The sequence below is a fragment of the Nicotiana tabacum genome, chromosome 10 (assembly GCF_000715075.1).
Source record: "Nicotiana tabacum cultivar K326 chromosome 10, ASM71507v2, whole genome shotgun sequence".
NCBI lineage: Eukaryota > Viridiplantae > Streptophyta > Magnoliopsida > Solanales > Solanaceae > Nicotiana > Nicotiana tabacum.
The window spans coordinates 146810886-146829746 of NC_134089.1; the positions used below are offsets into that span (position 1 = coordinate 146810886).

Genomic DNA, 18861 nt, shown 5'->3' on the forward strand with positions numbered 1-18861 from the left:
AAAAATCAAGTGTATGAGAATTTAAAAGTCCAGAATTGTATGAAAACAAAAGGGGTCCTAACTCAGTTCAAAGACTCAAAAATTAGTCTAAAAGAGTCAAAAGTTCTCAAATAGAACCCTAGTTCAATCGCACGGTCAAACCTCGGCAGAACCCCCAAATTCTAGGGTTTCCACCTCGAGTCAAATACATAGATGAGGAGGTAAGTAGTCGAAGCAGGCTCAGAGATTTCTTTCAGAAATTCATGAGAAAACAAGCAAAAATAGTAGAAAGTTCAAAGCAAATAGAGTGAAGAAACTAATTCGAAGTATAATGAGAGTAGAAGAAACAGTAGAGGAAAACATGCTTAAGCAGGTCTTTTTAGAAGAAACTTAAAACAAGGTAAAGTAGAAGAGAAAACAGTAAGCACTTAAGAACATGGTAGAAGGGTACAACAGGCAAAGCATATCAGAATATAGCATAACATATTGAAAAAGCATGTGAGACCATAGTATAGAAAACACAGTAGAAGAAAGGACGGAAACATAAGAACACAATAGGGAAACATGCGCGATAAAAGGGAAACATAAGAACACGGTAAAAGAACATGCGTGGTAAAAAGAAAACCTAAGAACATAGTAGAGACAACTACACACAAAGAAAAGGAAAAGAAAAGTCAGAGAAACATTTTAAGCATTTTCAGAAAACCCTAAATCGAAAAGAAGTGATTTTGAAAGTAATTTTTGAAAGAAAAGATGGGGAAATCGTTTGAACACTCAAGTAGAGCATAGATACACAACATATCTAAAAGAAAATCGGAGAAAACCTCGGAGGGTTAAGGTTTCAGAAGAACCCTAGAAAAGCTTTGAAAAGGTCACCGATCTGAGTCGTAGAGGTCAGAAACAGGCTCAAAACACCATGATATGCCGGAGCAAGGCCGGCGATGACTCTGGAACCTTGAATCGGCAGAGATCTGGGTGAAAACCTTCGAAGTCTGGCCTCGATTCCTCGGGTATCAGGCGTGTAAGAGCAAAGGGAGGTGAGTATAAGGTTTCCATGGCCTGAGAAGCCATGGATTCCGATGGGTTTTGAGATGAGGATGATGGGAGGCTGCTAGGGTTAGGGGAATGTTCGAGAGAGTTTGAGAGATGAGAGTATTCAAAGGCGGCTATCAAAATAAAATGGGGGGATTAGGGTAGGGTTAGGTGAATTAAAATGGTAAGGGAGGATCATGGCCGTTGATCAAAACAATCAACGGCCTGGATTAAAAGAAAGGCCGGGCGGGTTAGTGAATGGGTTAAGGGGGTCGGGTTAAAATGAAATTGGGCCGGTCCAATTGGGTGTTAAGATTGGGTTAATTTGAGGGCTAAAATTGAAATGTAAATAGGCTGTAATTGAAATGAAATGAGGCTAAATGTTAAATAGCCAGTTTTTCCTTTTTATTTTATAAAAATAATAAAAATGATTTTAAAAGCAAATTAAAAGTACTGACCCAATTAATAATATATAAATATTAATTTAAAATATTGGAACCAATTTTACAATTATAAAATGCTATTAAATCTTAAAGTAGGCTAAAATTGCAATTATATGCAATTTAACTTAAAAAGTACCAAATAAATTTGTAAGAATATGCAAAAATCACCTTAATTATGTTTTGGTATAAATATGGGAATAAAATAAATTATTCACCAAAATTGATGATTTTGGAAATAATTATGGATTTTGTACTGCTAAAATAGATAATAAATTGATTTTAAAAAATCTTTAAGAATTAGGAAAAATACCAAAACTCTTGGGGCATGCTTATATATGCATGTACATGCTATTTTAAAAGTATTTTGTATAGAAATACATAGGGAAAAATTGGGTATCAATAGCTGCCCCTCTTTACCCGAGGAGGATGAAAGAGTTGTCGGGTAAAGATATGATGGCCAATTTTGACCGGAAGTGGCGATTTGAAAGGAGTTTTGACCGAGCTCTGGTCTCTGAGCCGCCTACATATCCCTAGTCTTACAGGAATCAGGTCATATGTAGTTCAGGAACCATTGACGGAATATGCCGATGGAGATTTGAAACGGACGAACGCGATGTTTAGATTGAGAGAGGTTTCTGAAAATCGATAGGCTGCGGGAATCGGAGCGAGATCGCTCCTGATGAGACGGTCGTTGCTAGCGGTTTACCTGCAAATGTGCAATATGAACATATATTATGCATAAATGTAAACGTGATGCAAATTCCTATTGGACCATGAATGCTGTCTTTGGACGGTTAGGATGACGTCCATGGACCATGACGTCCCGGGCTATGAAGAGCGTAAATAAAAATTCGCAGGCCATGAAATGATGTTCTTGGGCCATGTAGATGATGCTTCCGAACTATGATGCCTTTGAATAATGATATGCAAAAGATAAAATGGGGTCCTCAGGCCATGGCATGGCGTTCTCGGGCTATGCAAATGGTGCCTCCGAACAATGACGCCTTTGGACAATTTGGCGATCTTTCAGCCCATAAAATGCAGAAGGTGGCGATCTTTCAGCTCATGAAATGTAGGATTTGGCGATATTTCAGCCGATGCAAGACGTAAATAAAAGGTGATGATATTTCAGCCATGTGAGAGAGATAAGGTGGCGATCTTTCAGCCGATGCAAGAAAATAAAGTGGCGATATTTCAGCCATGCAGGATGGAGACAAAGCTTAGCCTCAGAAGGCAGAAAGGTAGCCTTATGCAATACAGGAAATGCAGATGGAGGTAGAGCTTAACCTCGGAAGGCAGAAAGGTAGCCTTATGCAAAATGCAAATGGAGACAGAGCTTAGTCTCGAAACGCAAAAAAGTAGCCTTATGCAGATGATGATGGAGGTAGAGCTTAACCTCGGAAGGCAGAAAAGTAGCCTTATGCAAAATGCAAATGGAGACAGGGTTAGTCTCAAAAGGCAGATAAGTAGCCTTATGCAGATGATGAGGAAGGTAGAGCTTAATTTCGGAAGGCAGAAAAGTAGCCTTATGCAAAATGCAGATGGAGACAGAGCTTAGTCTCGAAAGGCAGATAAGGTAGCCTTATGCAATGCAAGGAAATGCAAGATGGAGACAATGCTTAGTCTCGGAAGGCAGAAAGGTAGCCTTATGCAATGCAGAGAAATGCAGGATGGAGACAATGCTTAGTCTTGGAAGGCAGAAAGGTAGCCTTATGCAATGCAGAGAAATGCAGGATGGAGACAATGCTTAGTCTCGGAAGGCAGAAAGGTAGCCTTATGAAAATGATGAGAAATGTAGGATGGAGACAATGCTTAGTCTCGGAAGGCAGAAAGGTAGCCTTATGCAAATGATGATGGAGGTAGAGCTTAACCTCGGAAGGTAGAAAAGTAGCCTTATGCAATGCAAAGATATGCAGATGGAGGTAGAGCTTAACCTCGGAAGGCAGAAAAGTAGCCTTATTTAGTGCAAGAATGTAAAAGGATGATTAGTAGTAAGATCTCTTAGCTGATAGCCGATTATGACAATATGACTGCTGGGGAGATTGTGTATGGATAGCAATTGCGGGCACGTGATGGTTCTGAGAAGTTGCATTCTTGGGAAAGTGTGAGTGCATAAATATGTCTAATGATATTGCGAATTGAGTGCCTGCATCCAAAGAAAAATTGTGAGTTCTGTAAGGGGAAAAGCTTAGTTCGTCTTCCCCGGGCTCTTGACGTTGTGTGTCATTGGGGTAGCGTCGCTAAACAACAGCAATCCGGATAATAGTTATGCATGATTTAGTAAATATAACGTAAGTATATAATCGAAAATAGTTTTCTTTAGATGAACCAATGACTGCGACGTGGTTCCAGACATTGCAACCTCTTTCGCTCCGGAATTTTGAGGGTACTTCTCAAAATTCTGCCCTAGTTTGCTGAGCGGACATTTCTGATGGCTGCGCTGAATGACTAAAAAAAATCATCTTCGGAATTTTGAGGGTCCTCCTCAAAATTCTGCCCCAGTTTACTGGGCTGGCGCTTCTGGCGATGCGTGGACTAAAATCAACTTCGGAATTTTGAGGGTCCTCTTCAAAATTCTGCCCCAGTTCCAATAGTGGGGAAAAATGGAATTTTTATTAAATTGTGACCGAACTCATAGGGCTGCCTGCGTATCCCCTCTTAAGCGGGAATCAGGCTAGGCGTAGTTCAAATTACATTAAAGGGAATCATAAGTGGTTACACATAGTATCATTTCACTGCATCTGAATTGATTGGCTTCGGCCAGACTTCTCCATTCATTTCTGCAAGAATAAGGGCTCCTCCAGTTAGAACCCGGTGAACCATGTACGGACCCTGCTAATTGGGAGAGAACTTCCCTTGGCTTCATCTTGATGTGGGAATATTTTCTTCAACACCAGCTGCCCCGGTGTAAACTTCCTTGGCTTAACTCTTTTGAAGGCTCTGGATATTCTGTTATGATACAACTGACCGTGGCAAACTGCATTCATCCTTTTTCCATCTATAAGGGCTAACTGCTCGTAGCGACCTTTTACCCATTCTGCATCATCCAACTCTACTTCTTGTATGATCATTAAGGAGGGAATTTTTACCTCAGTGGGGATGACCACCTCTGTACCATAAACCAGCATGTAGGGAGTTGCTCCGGTCGATGTGCGGACTGTGGTGCGGTATCCCAATAAGGCGAATGATAATTTTTCATGCCATTGTTTGTGCCTTTCGACCATCTTCCTTAGTATCTTCTTGATATTCTTGTTGGCTGCCTCCACAGCTCCATTCATCTGAGGCCTGTAGGCTACAGAGTTCTTGTGTTTGATCTTGAATGTTTCACACATTGCTTTCATCAAGTCGCTGTTGAGATTGGAACCATTATCAGTGATGATTGATTCCAGAATTCCGAACCTACAAACAATGCAGACGCGGACAAAATCCGCCACAACCTTCTTAGTGACCGCCTTGTATGATGCTGCTTCGACCTATTTGGTAAAATAATCGATTGTCACTAAGATGAACATGTGCCTATTTGATGCGGCAGGCTCGATAGGTCCGATAACATCCATTCCCCAAGCGGCGAATGGCCATGGTGAGCTTGTTGCAGTAAGCTTGTTTGGAGGCACCTTTATCATATCTGCATGTATCTGACAATGATGGCATTTGCGAACATTCCGGATACAGTCTGTTTCCATAGTCATCCAAAATTACCCTGCTTGGAGTATCTTCTTTGCTAAGACAAACCATTTATGTGCGGCATGCACTTCGTCCAATAGCCTAGATGCTTCTTTTGCTTCGACACACCTTAGTAAACCCAAATCGGGAGTCCTCCTGTACAGGATTCCTCCACTATGAAAGAAGTTGCTGGATAACCTACGAAGTGTGCGCTTCTGAGTAGCGTTGGCAAGTTCTGGATATTCCCCTGTTGTCAAGTACTCCTTGATGTCATGGAACCATGGCTTTCCATCTGCTTCTTCCTCAATGTGGGCGCAATAAGCTGGCTGATCATGAATCTTTACTGGGATGGGATTAATGAAATTTGTATCTGGATGCTGGATCATGGATGATAAAGTAGCTAATGCATCAGCAAACTCGTTCTGGACTCTAGGGACGTGCTGAAATTCTGTCTTTGTGAACCTTTTCCTCAACTCCTGTATGTGATGCAAGTAGGGAAGTATCTTAGAGTTCTTGGTTGCCCACTCTTCTCGAACCTGATGTATGAGCAAGTCTGAGTCCCCGATCACTAGCAACTCCTGAACGTTCATGTCAATGGACATTTTGAGCCCCAAGATGCAGGCTTCATATTCGGCCATATTATTGGTGCAAGGGAACCTGAGCTTGGCAGATACCGGGTAGTGTTGGCCGGTTTCTGATACTAGGACTGCTCCTATGCCAACTCCTTTGAAATTCGCAGCTCCGTCGAAAAACAACCTCCAACCATCATAGGATTCTGCAATATCTTCTCCTATGAAAGATACCTCTTCATCGGGAAAATACGTTTTTAGGGGCTCGTATTCTCTTTCCACGGGATTCTCGGCGAGATGATCCGCCAAGGCTTGCCCTTTGATTGCTTTCTGGGTCATGTAAACAATGTCGAATTCACTTAGCAAGATTTGCCACTTGGCGAGCTTGCCAGTGGGCATGGGTTTCTGGAAGATATACTTCAGAGGGTCCATTATGGATATGAGATAAGTAGTGTAAGCACAGAAGTAATGCCTCAACTTCTGTGCGACCCAAGTCAGAGCACAACAAGTGCGTTCTAAAGTAGAATATCGGGCCTTGTACAGTGTGATCTTCTTACTGAGATAGTAGATGACCTGCTCCTTTCTCCCTGTTTCATCATGTTGTCCCAGAACACAACCGAATGCTCCATCCAATACCGCAAGGTAAAGCAATAGGGGTCTTCCTGGCTCAGGCGAAACCAAGACTGGTAGCGTTGACAAGTATTCCTTGATTCTGTCGAAGGCTTTCTGACAATCATCAGTCCACTTGGTAGCAGCATCCTTTTTCAACATTTTGAATATAGGTTCACAAATGATAGTGGACTAAGCTATGAACCGGCTAATATAGTTGAGTCTCCCTAGGAAACTCATCACGTCCTTTTTGTTCTTTGGTGGTGGTAATTCTTTAATAGCTTTGACCTTTGACGGATCCAATTCTATTCCTCAACAACTCACGATGAAACCCAATAATTTACCAGTAGGAACCCCGAATGCACACTTGGTGGGATTCAGTTTCAGATTGTACCTCCTTAGTTTGTTGAAGAACTTTCTTAGGTCTTCCATGTGATCCCTGGCTTTCTTGGATTTGATGATGACGTCATCCACATATACCTCGATCTCCTTGTGTATCATGTCATGAAAGATGGTAGTCATGGCTCTCATGTAGGTGGCACTAGCATTCTTCAAACCGAATGGCATCATTTTGTAACAGTACATTCCCCATGGCGTGATGAAAGCCGTTTTCTCTGCATCTTCCTCATCCATCCATATCTGATGATACCCAGCGAAACAATCAACAAAAGACTGCAAATCATGCTTGGCGCAGTTGTCGATAAGAATGTGTATGTTAGGCAAGGGGAAGTCATCTTTGGGACTGGCCCGATTAAGATCCCGGTAGTCAACACAAACTCTAACTTTCCTATCCTTTTTTGGCACTGGCACGATGTAGGCTAACCATGTCGGATACTCTACTACCCTGAGAACCTTGGCTTTGACTTGCTTGGTAACCTCTTCTTTGATTTTCAAACTCATGTCGGGTTTGAATTTCCTGAGCTTCTGCTTTACCAGAGGACATGTTGGATCTGTTGGCAGTTTGTGAGCTACAATGGATGTACCGAGACCAGTCATATCATCATACGACCAGGCAAATATGTCTTCATATTCCTTTAGGAATTCCGTGTACTCTTTCTTTTTTGATGGTGACCGGTGAACACTGATGCGCGTTTCTTTGACATTCTTTGTATCTCCCAGATTAACGACCTCAGTTTCGTCCAAGTTAGACTTAGGCCTATTCTCAAAATTCTCAACCTCTCTGACGACCTCTTCTGGTATATCATCCTCTTCTGAATCCATATCCGTTTGTTGCGTTGTCTCGTTGCAAGTCACAATCATTGGTTCATCATCAAGGCAAGTAATAGTAATGCCCGAAGCTTTCCGGGCCCTGGTGGTTCTGATTGACCAATTACTGAGGCATTTTCCTCGATTCACAACTTGTATAGAAGGGCCTTCCTCCCCTTCCTCCTTAAAAATAACATAACAGTCCATATCATCATCCTCCAGGAACAGATTCTTCACGGCTTCCAATGCTTCATCTTCCTCCGACCCATATATAGTATCTGTCGGCTGGAAAGTCTGCTCCAGGTGAGGTATTGGATGCTCTAGTGGGTAGTAGGGACCGCGCCATGGTGGCGACCAGTGATTGAACTCCTCCCAAGTGCACTCATACCCCAAACCAAATGTAGTACCATGTTTCTTCAGCTTGATGGGTTTGGCGATTCCCTGGAGGTTTTTGCCGAGTCCCTTTCCAGGTTCGTATCCACACCAATTCAGGATACTTTCAATTTTGTTATCCCACCATTTATCTTTGTCTACAGCGTTGACTCTTTCAATGTGGTGGTATGTTTCTTCGCCTATTCTCCTTCTGCCTCCAATCATCGGGATGGTCTGGCGACTATATATGGGGTTGCTACCATCGCCATGAATAATTACCTCTTGGTGATTCCATTCGAACTTCACTACCTGATGCAGGGTCGATGCTACAGCTCTAGCGGCATGGATCCATGGTCGTCCCAATAGCAAATTGTAGAATGCTGGGACATCTATCACTTGAAAGTCAACATCGAACTAGGTTGGCCCCATTTGCAAGCATAGGCTGATCTCTCCGATAGTGGACCTTTGGGACCCATCGAAGGCTTTGACATTGATGGCCCCATCTTTGATCTCGTGCAGGCTCTTTCCTAATGTTCTGAGAGTTATCAACGGACAGATGTTGAGGCTAGAGCCTCCATCGATCAAGACTCTAGTGATGAAGTAATCCTTGCATTGCACGGTGATGTGCAGGGCCATGTTGTGACTCAGTCCTTCCGGCGGTAGCTCATCTTCGTGGAAGGTGATTTTGTGGGAGATATGCGCTGGTGTTTTGTTCAACTGCTCAACGATCGAATACTCCTTAGCTTGTATTTTCCTCCAAAGATCATCGGGCCCAGTTTCAATAGTCCATCCAGAGGCTTGCTTACTGGACTCGGCTAGGTGCTCTGGAGTGTAAACCCTGCCTGTTCTGGTCATACCCTATGCAGCAATTGCTTCTCCCGTCTTGGTCTTCCCTTTCCTCCTAGCTTAAGCTGTGTAATCCCATGGTATGGCATTTGAGTGGAACGGTGTTATGTCTAACATTGCTACAGGAATGGGTACCCTCGGTGGTAACACAGCAACTTCAAAGGGTATAGGTGCTTTTGGAGCCCCAAACTCAACCTCCATTGGCCCAGCCACCTTCGCAGAAGAAGGTGCTTCAAATTTGAGAGGTATAGACATGTTTACTTCATCACCCCTGGAGGGCTGATTCTGCACAACAATCAAGTTAAGTGTGATTGCCGGTTTCTTTAGCTCATCATCCTCGGCAATCAATCCTATCGACCCCTTAGGGTCCCAGTCATCTTCGATCTCGATCATGTGAATGTCTCCACCGTTATGGTCAGGCAGAGGGTTGTTGCGGACATTAGGAGCAGGCTCCTTTGCTACGATAACCTTATTGTCGATCAGAGTTTGAATCTTGTCCTTCAACGAGCGGTACTCGTCAATGGTATATCCCTTCATGCCGGAGTGGTACGCACAGGTCTTATTAGGGTTGACCCACTGGGAAGGATTTTCTAAAGTTATGGTAGGGATAGGGGAAACGTAACCAACAGCTTTAAGTTCTCATACAGCTGGACAATTGGCTCAGTAATGGCTGTATATTGTCTCGGAGGTCTGCGGTCAAAATTTGGTCTGGGTCTAGGGAAATTTTGGCGAGTGGGAGGTGATTGGTAGTGAGAGGGTTGGGCATTATAATCTTGGTAAACAGGTGCAGGTTGAGAGTATCTGGGTGAAGTGGGTTGATATGCGGGAAGTGGAGATGATTGGTAAATGGCTGGTGGATTTTGGTAAGAGGGTGCGGGTGCTTGGTAATTTGGGATGGGCTGATATGTAAGTGGAGGTGACGGGTAAGTGTGGTATTTTAGTGGTGATTTGGCTCCCTGTGTGACCATCACAGTACTCACATCCTTCTTCTTGGACGTGCCACCAGACTGTAAAGCCTTGTTGGTGGCCTGCAATGCTTCAAGATTAGTAATCATACCATTCTTAATGCCTTCCTCTATTCTTTCTCCCAGCTTGATGATATCGGAGAATTTTTGGCCCTCGATCAGCATCAACTTCTCATAATATTGTGGATCCTGAGCCCGGACGAAGAATCTGTTCATTTGTTCCTCTTCTAAGGTCGGTCTGACCTTAGCAGCCTCTGATCTCCAACGAGTAGCATACTCGCGGAATGTCTCGGTAGGCTTCTTCTTCAAATTCTGGATGTAGAATACATCCGGTGCATTCTCTGTATTGAACCGGAACCTATCCATGAAATCCGATGCCATACCTACCCAACTTGTCCATTACTTGGGGTCCTGACTGATGTACCAGGATAAAGCATCCCCTTTCAGACTTCTCATGAAGAGTTTCATACGGATTTTCTCATTCCTTCTGACTCCGACCAGCTTATCACAATATGTCCTCTAATGGACTCTGGGATCTCCTGTGTCATCGAACATTTCGAACTTGGGAGGTTTGTACCCCTCCGGAAGTTCAACATCTGGCTGAATGTAGAGGTCCTCATAATTCAACCCCTTTATACCTTTGTTTCCTTCCATGCCCTGAACTCGGCTGGTCAACTTCTTGAGTTCTACTGCCAAGTTTCTAATAAGAGAGTCCTTGTCATGAGACTCAGGTGCACTTGAGATTGGTTGAGTGTAGTGGGGTACAGTATCTACGTAGATGGGAGTGTTGTGGAGGTGGTCGTTTGTGGTGTTCAGTGGTTCAGGAATGAGTAGTGGAGTGTTGTTTGGAGTATGGCATGTGTTGCAGTGTTGAGCATGAGTGGGTTGCATCTGTGGTTGTGGGGTGTTCTGTAGAGGTGCGGGATTTTGAGCATTTGGAAAGTTGATATCAGGAGCGGTGAGAGAGAATGATAAATTTGCCAAGTTCCGAACTTGGTCCAGTTCTTCTCGAAACTTCAATAATTTCTGCTCAAGTTGGGCAGCAGTTTCCTTAGAAATCGGGATACCCTGAGGAATCTCAATTCTTTCAATTTCCTTTCTGGCGCTTGAATCTCCCATTCTATCTTTCTTCTTGTTCCGGATAGGACTCGGAGAAGGAGGAGGTGGAGGGCCCTTGAATCTTGTACTGTATGATGATGGTGCCAGAATGCACGAACTAACCTTTGGGGAGGGGAATAATAAAAGAAAAGAAAAACAAAAAAGGTAACAAGTTAGTGCGGATTATGAGGAAAAATGTTGCAATATTTAAACATATTATGCAAGAATATAAATCGTGTCCTAATTTGGGTGCCTCGTTGTTCCCGAGGTAGGCCTAGCGACAAGTTAATTTGGAGAACTTATAACGCTAAATGCCTCATTTTATTGACAAAAATAAGACGAATCCCAAAACGACACTAAAATAGCGGAAAGTAAAAATGTCACTAATGGCCATTGGCCTTATTATATTAAAAGCGAAAAGAAAGACTCCTAACTACTTGGTCCCAGAAGGGCCTTCTTCAGGTTGAATGTTCTCATTGATCAAGTCCTCTAGCCCGCGCAGATTTTCCAGTAAAAATGCTATCGCCAAACGTTCTCCTTTGCCTTCCTCAGCATTTTGACAGTCGATGACTCTTTTCCTCACTTTCCCTTCCAGTTCCAGCAAGCTGTACTCTAGGTATTCTAGCTTCTCACTAGCCTTGGTGACTCTCTCTTTCCATTCTGCAAGAGTGAAGGTATGTTTACCATACCGAAGTCAGGAACTTTGTCATTCATTTTATGCAAAACAAAAGGGTTAAGACCTCACCCCCACCGGACTCGACTATTTAATACCAATAATCAGCATAAAAAGCATTTAGTTCTCCAAATAAATGTACAGAATATGGTGGTGTCCGTTTGGGTTTCAAGGAAACCCAGTGGACTTCGGACAAGGCTATCTTAATGAGTCATTATGTGGACAACATAACTGACTCGGCTAGGTTTGACCATGATGCATGCACGGTTAAACAGAGTAAGCTTTCTATCGGGGTATTAGACAGGTACCCTTGAGCGGACAACTCAAGAGGGAAAGGCACGGAACCGTCGACTGCACCGCTGATCGACTGGTTTTACCGCAAATACGCCTTTGCCGAATTTAAAGGGTGATAATATTGGAAGAGCGCAACCACTCATTATAAGCGTTGCTATGGTATTTGTTTGGCACGAGTGGAATATGATGTTGAAGATGCAGTTTACAAGAATGAAACAAATTGACATGTATTTCCACGTTCATAAGATAAATGATTACAATAATTGCAGTAATTACAACAGTATTGAAATAAAGCAGTAAAAGAAAGAAAAGACATGAAGAGCCAAGTCAGTTTCGTAGTGAAAGAATAAAAGACAGTAAAAAAAGCAATTAATGAGATAATAGAGTCACAAGCAGCATGCAGTGGTAAAAGCCTAACGAATCGCCAGCAGATAAAAAGTACCAAATAAATTTGTAAAAATATGCAAAAATCACCTTAATTATATTTTGGTATAAAGATGGGAATAAAATAAATTATTCACCAAAATTGATGATTTTGGGAATAATTATGGATTTTGTACTGCTAAAATAGACAATAAATTGATTTTAAAAAATCTTTAAGAATTAGGAAAAATACCAAAACTCTTGAGGCATGCTTATATATGCATGTACATGCTATTTTGAAAGTATTTTGTATAGAAATACACAGGAAAAAATTGGGTATCAATAGTATATACGGATTACAGAGACAAGTATAAATAGGAGCAGACATTGAAGGATCCCGCTAAAAGCCATTGCTTTTAGTAGCAATTGTTTATCGGCAATTACAATAGCAACTAAAGTTACATAGACAATGTGGTGGCTCATACATTCAACAACATTTTTGTTATTGTTGCTAAAGACCATTAACTACTAGTAAAGAGTAACTCTATTAGCGGCAAATGTAATGGCAACTAAAACTACTGTTATATTGGCAGTTATTATGTCCGTAATGATTTTTATTGTAGTTGGAAAATTTTCATTTTAAACAAAAGTTTGTAATAGAATATACAAATACCATATCCATTTTAGAAAGAATAATGTACTTCATAAAATTCACAACAAATACAATTTCTATTTCATAGTTTTAAAGTGCAACAGAAGACGAAAAAACCATTTGAATTCAATATCATTTTATATTTAACAAGTATCTCTTCATTCCTTGCTCATAATGAAAGTCTTCATCCAACAAACTTCCCAAAGACTTCAATCTACCCCGATCTGTTACAAAATGAAGCATTCTTATACTAGCCTGAACTCTAAAATCTACCAGTACATTAGCCTAAATACACCAGTTGAAGACTTATTCTTGCACCAGCTACACAACTTAAAGTGCAGCACACAAATTTCACAATATACATCAGCTTGAAGATCTGTTTGTGTACCAAAATGATAGGCTAAATTTCTCCAGATCAATAACTCTTACGCACAAGGAAAAGGAGCCATACTGCACCAGATAAGCCCGTCAAATTACACCAGCATAATAAATGTATTGTGCATGCTATGATCTGCAGACAAAGTCTATTATCATGACCTTAACAATTAAAGGGATGTTAATCAGAAGAAAGCTTCCTCAAAACCTTCAACATGAATATTATCTAATACACTGCAGCACTACTAATCAAATACATCAATCTCAGCTTGCATTCTTAAATATTAATTGCAGTCTAGTAGCAGATGTAGCTACCACATATTTACTGATGTTAGCAGAAAAAGTTTCTAATGGAAGACCAAAACGAGATTGAATCTCATCACACATGGAGGATGATCATAATTACCAAAAAAAGACAATTGATAAGTAAAGCTAATTTATTAATAATAACATAGTACCAAGATAGAAGTAAGCCAATATAAAAAATTGCTGCATCGAATCCTTTCTTAGCTTATCACAAAAAGACAGAGATAACAAAAACTCTCCATTAATGACTTTACCTCCTGCCACTTATGCATTGCTCAACCACTATCGAGCATATATTTCCACTCTCATTTATCATCTCCAGTAACTGTGACCAATTTACATGATACAATTAAACATATTTACTAACCATTTAGTTCACCATGTATCAATATGGAAGTGAAGCTTAGAACTCAGATGCATATGCACTCAATGTTGAAGAGAACTTGATACTCTATCAAACCATCTTTGGACTTTTTCAAATCCCGAATAAGCTTTTTGATCGAGTCAAATATCAAGTGTACCACGAATAAGTTTCAAGATCTTCTGATTTTATTTTTTTTTAAAATGAAAAATTTTGCCATCTTGAAAATATAAGGGAAACTTAAATCACAGATGAAGACCGAAAAACATGATCAATGGACCTTCTATAATATTAGGATATCTTCAATCACTTGTTTATATAATTCATTAGATTTTATATCAATCCTTGAGGTCAACAGGGGAATATTTAGCCTTTTTAAGACCAAAGACAAGAAAAGAATAGTAAAAAAGGAAAAGAAAAAAATATATTTCTCAATTCTTTGGAAACATATCTTTCTTTTTATGAAGATCGACAACAACAGGTTAGATGAGGCCCCGCAAAATATTATTCAAAAATCCTATTTTAATTGTAAGTTTAAACAAAACCTGTCGTGTCTCACTAGAGAGACCTATTACTCAAATATTAGACAAAAAGGAATGAATGCATGATGTATGAGAACATAAGGCGAGATAAGGTGCCTAGGGAAATGAAATTCATACCTGAGCAGTCCGGACCCTCTTGAGCATAAGTTGATGAAACTGTGATAACAATGTGAGAAAACACATTGCACACTGCAACAAGAAATATGAACCACATCCACTGCATATCAAAAAAGTTGACATGGAAGGAAAGGAGCCAATAGGATCAGTTACAACAACTTATAATCAGAAATCTTGCTACCTTCACAGGATTTGTTCTATCATTTGCTGAATTGTCATGCATCCTATCAGGTCTATTCAAGTGATAAGCAACAAAATTGCAAGATGTTATTCTGATGCTAATGCAGTCCCTTGATACTCAATATTATTTCATGTAAAATAAATCCTGGCTGAGTCCAATCCTTTTGGCACATGCAGATCTCAATAAAGTGGTGCCTTCATGAAATAATGAAATTATGGATATATGAAAAGCATCAGTTAAAAGGTAAAAAAGAAATGGGAGTTCATCTTACAACAAAACCTATTTACCAATTCGTTGTAAAAGAAAATTAACAGGGATTTAGAGCAACATCTAGACCACGTTATTAATCCATTTTTGAATAAAGTGAACGGACAACTCTTAGATAGTTACAAATGAAGAAGCCTCGTTCAAATTCATCAAATTGAATATTCATATAAAATAGCTTGGGAGCAGTAATTTTCTCTGCATAAATAGACCAGTTGAATCTTTATACGGATAATGTTAATCGACTTCTATACTAGTGTATCGACCCATTCTTTTTACACTAGCAGAACTACTAGAAACTGATGTAGTTGTTCAAGATGGTGATGCTCTGCGAGCTTCTACTATACAAAGTACTGCAAATATGAATTATATGGATACTAAACTATCACAATACACTATAACAATATCCACACCAAATACTAATAATATGGATAATGGAAGACAGAACATCGCAAAAGTACGGGTAATACTCTCTTTTTTAAGCATTTAGAAAAAATATTTTCGATTTTTACCTTCAAAAATTGTGGATAAGATCCACAAGACTAAGACAACAAGATTCTACCCACCATTATTAAGAAAATTATTGGTAATTAAGCTATACTCACACCAAGAAATTAAAAAGTACGCTTGAATTTGTGTCTAGAGGGCCTGTTTTTATATTTTCAGTGATATCACCATGTTGCAAATCCAATTATCAAATGAAATCTTCATTTTTCACAAGACTAAATCAACCGAATTACACGTTGTATTTCACTTTTTTTAGTTGTTGCATCAAAATTATGGATAAAGTTCAAGTTTAAAAAGTCAATATACATCCTTATAGTAGAGGATGCCGGACAAAAGGAAAAAATAAAATTAATAAGCTTTACCAAAGTATGAAGAAGAAGCAGACAAGATAGAAAGTGCACAGAGAACAAAAGAGCAGTTAATTTTGACTATTTATGAAACTCTAGTGCTTAATGACCGATTGAATCTATATTTAGAACTCATTTATCTAATCGATATATAGACCTAAATAAAGCCTGGGGAATTGGAGACTCTTCTACACTAAATACAAATACAAAATCATAATAGGAGAAAGTCAAGAATCTTATTTACAAGCTTCAATTTCTGTGCTTTAGAAAGAGAGAGCCATCCACAATGAAAAAAAGATAGACATAGAGAAATAGTGGAGAGACATTACCTGGTGGTGGTGGCCGGCGATGGTGCGAGATGAGTTAGCTGCCGACATTCGTGTGAGGGAGAGAGAGATAGAGAGAGGTCTACTCAATTTTAGAGATGATTGTTTTGCAATTTAGGGGTGAATGTATCCAGGCGGGAATATTTCACATGAAAAAAATTAGAGGGAAGATGAAAATTGGCGTTTAATTGTCAGGACTAACTTTTTCTGGCCATTACTTTGAATTGCCAGTAAAGAAGCACTCTTTCCTAGTGAAAGTTAAATTACCGCAAATATTGTGTTTATAGAATAAATTAGCGGCAAATAGCTTATTGTCGCTAAATAATTGCCGCCAAAAGTATCTTTTTATTGTAGTGTGGTGCACCTTGTAATTACAGATTACCGTTATAGCCCTCGCTAATGGGAAGGTAGAACTAGCATACCGTTACCGACTTCCCTCGAGTAGGGACTACCATTATATTTGACTTCTTGCGAAGAAGTCCACAGTTATACCGATTACATGATTCGTTCATTGAAACCTCCCAAATGTGAATATTGATATTATACAGTGGTTACCGAACTTATTACTGAACTGTTAATTTTATTATATTACAAGAAAAGCATAACGAGACTGAAAATTATTTATTGTTTCTGAAAGGGCATTTTGATGTTATCTGTTTGAGATACTAGCATGTTTTCTGACTTGACCCCAATAAAAATGGTTGTGGTTAAGTGTTATTACTCACTGAGCTAGCGACTCATTCCCCGTTAATTTTTTTGACAAAGACAACAGTTGACGCAGGCGAGGATTTCGTTAATTAGATCGCACAAGTTGATATTCTCGGTGAGCCTCGCACTTGTTCGCGTGGGCAGAGATTTTATTTATTGTTATGGTCTTTTCATTGGACTCTTAGAGTCGCTCCATAGTTAGTATTTTAGTGTCATCAGTATTCTTTTGTTATTATAGTCTTATGTTGAGTATCGTTCTCATTTATCAAAGTTTGAGATAAATTAGTATTTATAGTGGTTAGTTGGTGGTTTAGTTATGGTGGAGACTTGTATTGGTTAATTGACAAGTTGTCGATAGTTTGGTATGATATTAAGATGTTTGGTTGTTGATTTGAGACAGGAAAATTTTTGGGATGGTCCAAAAACAGGGGAAACTCTGTCCGATTTTCTGTAAAATTACCGATGAGGCTTACTTGAGACCACTTGCTCCTAAGCGCCGCTCACAATCCTAAATCGGGTCGTGACACCTTTTGCATAGGCGGAGCCAGAATTTGAAGGTTATGAGTTATGATCTTATCACTAATCCTAACTCGTTTTAGTTATTGGATTCGTAATTAAATATCTTTACATATTTAATAAATTATCTAATACAAATACATAGTTTAAGAAAAAGCTATTGGGTTCGCCCTTGCCCCTTTTTGTAGTATCCTACCATTAATATAGATCCTAAATTATTGATACGTAATTTTTGCAATTAATGCAGAATATGTCTAAATATATGTTCGTATCTTACGTATACGCAATATTACAATTAATCAATATATCTCTTGGTACAGGTTACCATATTTTAACGACATCGAAAGGGCCAAAGTAAATTTTATCAAAAACTAATGCAACAGAAGTGCTATTATGCTAACAAATTATAGGAGGCGTGTAAGGAAAATAGTGAAATCGTCAAAAAAAGTAAATGATATACCATAAAAAAAAAAAGGAGAAAAATTAAGCTGAAGATCTGCAAATAAGATTCACTATCTCAGTCCTCAGAGACACAATAAGTATAGAGCTTATATTAATTTCCATAAATGTTCTGAACCCTCCACCATAAATTAAGAGGAAGAACTGTTGTTAAACACCCTTTCATAACCTCAACACATTAGACAATGGCCAAACCTAGCATCTCAAAACCCCTTCATGTCGTCTTATTCATCGTGTTCCTTCTCTCAGGTATTTACTTTCAATCACTTAAACTCCAATTAACCAGTAATAGATTAAGTTATGGCCAAACTTGATGTTCTTTTCCTTTAATTAATTTGCTCCTTTTTTCGCTTTCCATGCCATGGATTTATAATTTGTGTCTAGAGAATAATATCAAGAATGGTACTACACCCAAAAAATAGAGATATAGCTTTTGCAATTTTTTTTATAATTATTGCTGGTTTCGGCTTTCTTTATTTTAATAAAAAGAGGCCTTACAAGTTACAATTATGATGTTTTGGCGATCGCGGATCCAGAATTTTTAAAGCATGGGCGCTCAACTATTTTTAATTTGAAAATTGCTATTTAAACTGGGTGCTCATTACATATATCTAAATAAAATACCCGTTTTTTTTTTTTAAATATGAGTAATAGTGTTAGTCTCCAAAAGTAATGGTTACTTAAGCACCCATAATAACGTAGATATGCCATTGTCTGTTTTAGATTTAAAAAAAAGATCGAAATAATTTTTTGTTATTTTTAAATCAAGAAGGTATTAACTTTCTTTTTCCAGTTCCGTTCTTACTACTCGTACAAGACATTTTTTCCAATATTCTACCCTTAATTTGATCAACATTGGATATAAAGCGACATTCTTTTTGCACCAATTTTGTTTTATTGTTAGAAATTGTATATGTATAAGTAGGGGTGTACATGGACCGGGTTGGTTCGGTTTTATTAAAATCGAACCAAACCAACTATATCGATTTGGATTGGTGTGGTTTTGTCGGGTTTTTTTGTTACATGAATATTATTTCAATTTTATTTTGTTAAAATTATAGATAAGGCTTTGATAAGTGATTATATGT

The 18861-nt window shown here is 39.2% G+C and overlaps 1 long non-coding RNA gene across 1 annotated transcript; it reads right to left on the reverse strand.

Annotated features, from left to right (window-relative positions):
- Positions 1-12867: 12867 nt before the first annotated feature.
- Positions 12868-16337, reverse strand: LOC107789032 (uncharacterized). Its single transcript, XR_001648748.2, has 3 exons — positions 16094-16337; positions 14466-14565; positions 12868-13275 (listed from the first exon to the last, which is right to left on the reverse strand). It is a non-coding gene; the product is annotated as an uncharacterized LOC107789032 (long non-coding RNA).
- Between the last annotated feature and the right edge of the window lie 2524 nt (positions 16338-18861).